This window comes from Cebus imitator, unplaced genomic scaffold (assembly GCF_001604975.1).
Source record: "Cebus imitator isolate Cc_AM_T3 unplaced genomic scaffold, Cebus_imitator-1.0 Scaffold281, whole genome shotgun sequence".
NCBI classification, from domain to species: Eukaryota; Metazoa; Chordata; class Mammalia; order Primates; family Cebidae; genus Cebus; species Cebus imitator.
In genome coordinates, this window is record NW_016107596.1 from 3337146 (window position 1) to 3343109 (window position 5964).

Sequence of the window (5964 nt, forward strand, 5' to 3'; positions counted from 1 at the left end):
ATAAGAAAGGGAAATGAGCGACTGGAATTCATCCAGGCAGGAGCAATTACACTCTGTGAACCAGCAGTGGGCAAGGAGCAGCATTACTTGGAGGGAGTGTGGAATCTCTCTTTAATTATGGGGCATTCCCAGTGCTCACTGGTCATGGCAAGTAAGAGGATAACAATAAAGAAGAGAGGATGACTAAAGGAACAGGGTCCCCAGGGAGGCCGCAGGCTAATCTTATACATTTTTCCCCCGAACCTGGAATCAGCCATTTCTCTAAGAAACTTTGTTTCTATGCCTTTTCAGTTGACAGGGCTAAGATACATACACTATGGATAGATAGATAGATAGGTAGATAGTTTACAGGGCTAAGATATATATGTGTGTGTGTGTGTATGTATATATATATATATACACACACACACACACACACACACACAATAGCTAGCTAGCTAGCTAGCTAGAGACAGAGAGATAGATAGTTGACAGGGCTAAGATACATATATGATAGACAGATAGATAGATAGATAAATAGGTAGACAGAGAGACATATGGGATCTCTTTGTACCCATGGTAAAATGCCTCATGAGTTAATATTAATACTCAAGGGTTTTGGCTAAACCTCTTCAAGTTTAACATCTATACCTCCTTATCCCCAACATTGGGAAATATTGGTTCTGAAGAACACTGTATTCATTTGTTTTATCCCATGTTCAAGCACTCAGATAGGCTACTACCAGTATAATTATTTAAAAATTCTCTCCTGCTTCTTTATTTAAATTTGTACGATATCCACATTGTGCAGGTCACATAAACCATTTTATACTATACGCTCTCCTTATGTCTCATTCAGTGTACAGTATTCTGCATGTAAGTATATGTAATCAATACTATCAGGCTTTTTGTTGTTTGAAGCTCAGTTTCTAACAGATCCCTAAGGAATAATTCATCACAATAAAATTCCCAAAGTTTTTGCATGATGATGATGACAGTTTGTGGCTACTACACTGGCAAGTAAGTTCAGCTGGTATAAATTCTTGGCTTGTTTCTTTCCGTATCTTAAATTATCCCATTTTCTTTTGCCATTTAAGTGTTGCTGTCAAAAAGTCTGATATAGCCTAATTTTCTTTCCCTTTTAAGTAACATATACACACATACATACATACACACACATACACACACACACAGAGACGCACACACAGAGTCATGTGCTGCATGCTTCCTTCCACGACAGACTGTGTAGGGGCCCCATAAGATTATAAAGCAGAATTTTGGCCAGGCACGCTGGCGCACGCCTGTAATCCCAGCACTTTGGGAGGCTGAGGCCAGTGGATCATGAGGTCAGGAGTTTGAGACCAGCCTGGCCAACATGGTGAAATGCTGTCTGTACTAAAAATACAAAAATTAGCTGGCATTGTGGCATGCATCTGTAATCCCGGATACTTGGGAGGCTGAGGCAGGAGAACTGCTTGAGCCCAGGAGGTGGAGGTTGCAGTAAGCTGAGATCGCGCCACTGCACTCCAGCCTGGGTGACACAACGAGACTCCAACTCAAAAAGAAAGAAAAAGGTTATAATGCAGTATATTTACTGTACCTCTTCCATGTTTTGATACGTTTGGTGATATGTTTAGATACACAAGTACTTATATTGTGTTCCAATTGCCTACAGTATTCAGTACAGTCACATGCTGTACAGGTTTGTAGCCTAAGAGCAATAGGGTATGCCATATAGCCTAGGTGTGTAGCAGGCTACACCATCCAGATTTGTGTAAGTGCACTCTATGATGTTCATATAACAATGAAATCACCTAAAGATGTATTTTCCAGAATGTATTCCATTAAGTGACACGATTGTGTGTGTGTAAATATGTGTGTGTGTATTTGCCTAAGACTTTTGTTTCAAATCTAACAATTTTACTATAATATTCATCATTGTTATTGAATTTACAGGTATGCAACATGTAAATTCATATTATTATCGTTATCATTTTGGATTGAGTTTACTAGGTATGAAATACTGCTCTTTCAATTTATAGTTTAAAATATTTCATGAAACTTTCCTTAAATTATAGCTTTCATTTTTATTTCGAGAGGGTCTTGCTCTGTTGCCCAGGCTGCAGAGGTGCAATCTGGGCTCACTGCAATCTCTACCTCCTGGGTTCAATAGATTCTCCCACTTCAGCCTCCTGAGTGGCTGGGAATACAGGTGCCCAGCTAATTTTTATATTTTTTGGTAGAGATGGGGTTCAACCATGTTGGCCAGGCTGGTCTTGAACTCCTGACCTCAAGTGATCCATATCTGCCTTGGCTTCCCAAAGTGCTGGGATTACAGATGTGAGCCACTGCTCCTGGCCAAATTACAGTATAGCTTTTGATATTTGTTCTGTTACCTTACTTTTACTTTTTTGGGAACTCATGTTATACATATGGTGCCTGCTCCTTGCTTGTCTTCTGTGTTTGTCCCTTTTCTTAGATTTTACCTTTCCTTCTTTTTTAAAAATTAAACTAAGAATTCAAAACATAGAAACAGGGTCTCATGTTGCCTAGGCTGTTCTTGAACTCCTGGGCTCAAGTGATCCTCCCACCTTGGACTCCCAAAGTTTTGAGATTACAGGTGTGAACCACTGGGCCTGGCCTTAAATATACTTTATTTTTCAGGATAGTTTTTTTTTTTTTTTTGAGATGGAGTCTTGCTCTGTCACCCAGGCTGGAGTGCAATGGTACAATCTTAGCTCACTATAACCTCTGCCTCCTGGGTTCAAGTGAGAGTCTCCTGCCTCAGCCTCCTGAGTAGCTGGGATTACAGGCATGCACTACAGTGCCCCGCTAATTTTGTATTTTTAGTAGAGGCAGTGTTTCACCATGTTGGTCAGGCTGGTCTCGAACTCCTGACCTCGGGTGATCCACCTGCCTTGGCTTCCCAAAGTGCTGGGATTACAGGCATGAGCCATTGCTCTCAGCCAATTAACAGTTATAAGTTAACAGCAAGATTTAGTGGAAACTGCAGTCCCATTATATCTCTTCCCTCCCACACACCCACAGCCTCTCCCTTTATCAACATTCCCCACCAAAGTGGGACATTTTTACAATTGATGAACCTGCATTAGCACATCATTATGACCCAAAGTCCATAGTTTGCATTAGAGTTCACTCTTGGTGTATATTCTATGAGATTTGATGAATGTATAATGGCATGTTTCACTGCCCTAAAATTCATTGGTGCTCTATCTATTCATCCTTCCCTCTCCCCTAACGTCGGGCAAGCACTGATCTTCTTATTGCATCCTTATCTTTGCCTTTTCCAGAGTCATATAGTTGGAATCACATAGTATGTAGACTTTTCAGATTGACTTCTTTCACATAGTAATATACATGTAAGGTTCTTCCATGTTGTTTTCACGGCTTGATAGCTCATTTCTCCACCCCACTCCAGCTCTACTGAGGTACGGTTGAAAACAAAAAATTCTATATCTTCAAGGTGTACAACATGATGTTTTATGTATATATTGTGAAATGATTACAGGTAACTTACATATCCATCACCTAACATGTTTACTTTCTTTTTTTCTGGTGAGAATACTTCTAAGTTTTTTTTGTTTTTCTTGAGACAGCATCTTGCTCTGTTGCCCAGGCTGGAGTGCAATGACATGATGATAGCTAACTGCAGCCTCCACCTTTCTGGCTCAAGCAATCCTCTCGCCTCAACCCCCAAGTAGCTGGGACTACAGGCACGTGCCATCATGCCTGGCGAATTGTTTTGCATTTTTTGTAGAGAGGGGGTTTTGCCATGTTGCCCATGCTGGTCTTGAACTCCTGAGCTCAAGCAATCTGCCCACCATGACCTCCCAGAATGCTGGGATTACAGGCATGAGCCATCGCGCCTGGCTGAGAATACTTAAGATCTATTCTCTTAGCAAATTTCAAGTATACAACATATTTTATTAACTACAATTGCCATACTGCACATCGGTTCTCCAGAATGCACCCATAACTAAGCTTGTACTATTTGACCAACATATGTCTATCCCCAACCCTTGACCAATGGTAATCACTCTTCCACTCTGTTTCTATGAGTCTTTTTAAGATTCCACATATAAGTGAGATGCAGTATTTGCCTTTCTGTGTCTGGCTTATTTCACTTAGTATAATGTCCTTCAGGCTTATCCATGTTGTTGTTGCAAATGGCAGGATTGCCTCTTTACAGGCCAAATAATATTCTACTGTGTGTGCATATATATATATATATATATATATATATATATATGCAGTGGAATATGATATTATATATGGGCATATCTATATATATATAGATAGGTATGCACATTCATATCTAACAGGTATGAGGTGATATATCATTGTCGTTTTTGGTTTGCATTTCCCTGATAATTTCACTAATAGTGATGGAACCATCACACCTTTACATTTTTGTATGTATAATGCATCTCCACCATTTTCTTTATTCACTCATTCATTGAACACTTAGGTTGTTTTCATATCTTGACTACTGTGAATAATACTGCAATGAAAATGGTAGATGGCTCATTGAGACAGTGAGATAGCCTATAGTTGGGATTTGTTTTTTTATCCATGTAGCCACTCTGAATGGAGAATTCAGTCCATTTACATTCAAGGTAATTACTGATAGGTAAGGACTTACTATTGTCATTTTGTTCAGTGTTTTCCGTTTTTGTAAATCTTTTGCTCCTTTCTTCCTCTTTTGCTGTCTTTGTGATAACTTTCTATAGTGGAATGGTTTGATTTCTTCCCCTTTATCTTTTGTGTATCTACTATAGGCCTTTGTGGTTACCATTTTGCCTTGTGGTTACCATGAGGCTTACATAAGACATCTTACAACTGTCACCTATTTCAAGCTAATAACTTCACTTGCATACAAAAACTGTATACTTTTACTCTCCCCCATTTGTGTCTTTGAAGTAATGAATGACTTTTTGACAAAGTTTCACTCTTGTTTCCCAGACTGGAGTGCAATGGCGCAATCTCAGCTCACTGCAACCTCCGCCTCCCACGTTGAAGCGATTCTCCTGTCTCAGCCTATGACTTACATAGTTTTATATTGTATGTCCATTAACAGATTATTGTACTATAGTTAAATTTTTTGTCTTTTAATCTGTATACTAGAGTTTATACTAAGTGATTTATACACCATTACAGTATAGGATAGCTCATTTCTTTTTAACACTGAATAATATTCCAGTGGGCGTATCACAGTTTACTTATCCATTCACCTACTGAAGGACATCTTGGTTGCTTCAAAGTTTTTGCAATTATGAATAAAGCTGTAATAAATGTTCACATTCAGGTTTTTATGTTGGCCTGCTTTCAATTCTGGGTACATACCCAAAAGTGCAACAGCCGAATTGTATGTTTACTTTTTGAAGAAACTGCTAAAGCATATTCCAAAGTAACTGTCATCTTGCAACCCCGCCAACAACAAATGAAGAGTACCTGTTACACATCCTTGTCAGCATTTGGGTCAGTGCTTTAGATTTGATCATTCTGGTAGGTATATGGTGGTATCTCATCGTAGTATAATCTGCAATTCCTATATGATTTATGATGTTGGGAGTCCTTTTATATGAACTTGTCTGTATATGAGGTGTCTATTTAGATCTTTTGCCCATTTTTAAATTGGGCTTTAATTTTTCTTTTGTTGAGTTTTCAGAGTTCTGTGTATTGAACAGTCCATTATCAGATTTTTTTAACAAATATTTTTTCCTACTCTGTAGCTTGTCTTCTCAATCTCTTGACAGTGTCTTTTGGAGAGCAGATGTTTATTTTTATTTTTATTTTTATTTTTATTTTTATTTTTTTTGAGACGGAGTTTCGCTCGTTACCCAGGCTGGAGTGCAAATGGCGCGATCTCGGCTCACCGCAACCTCCGCCTCCTGGGTTCAGGCAATTCTCCTGCCTCAGCCTCCTGAGTAGCTGGGATTACAGGCACGCACCACCATGCCCAGC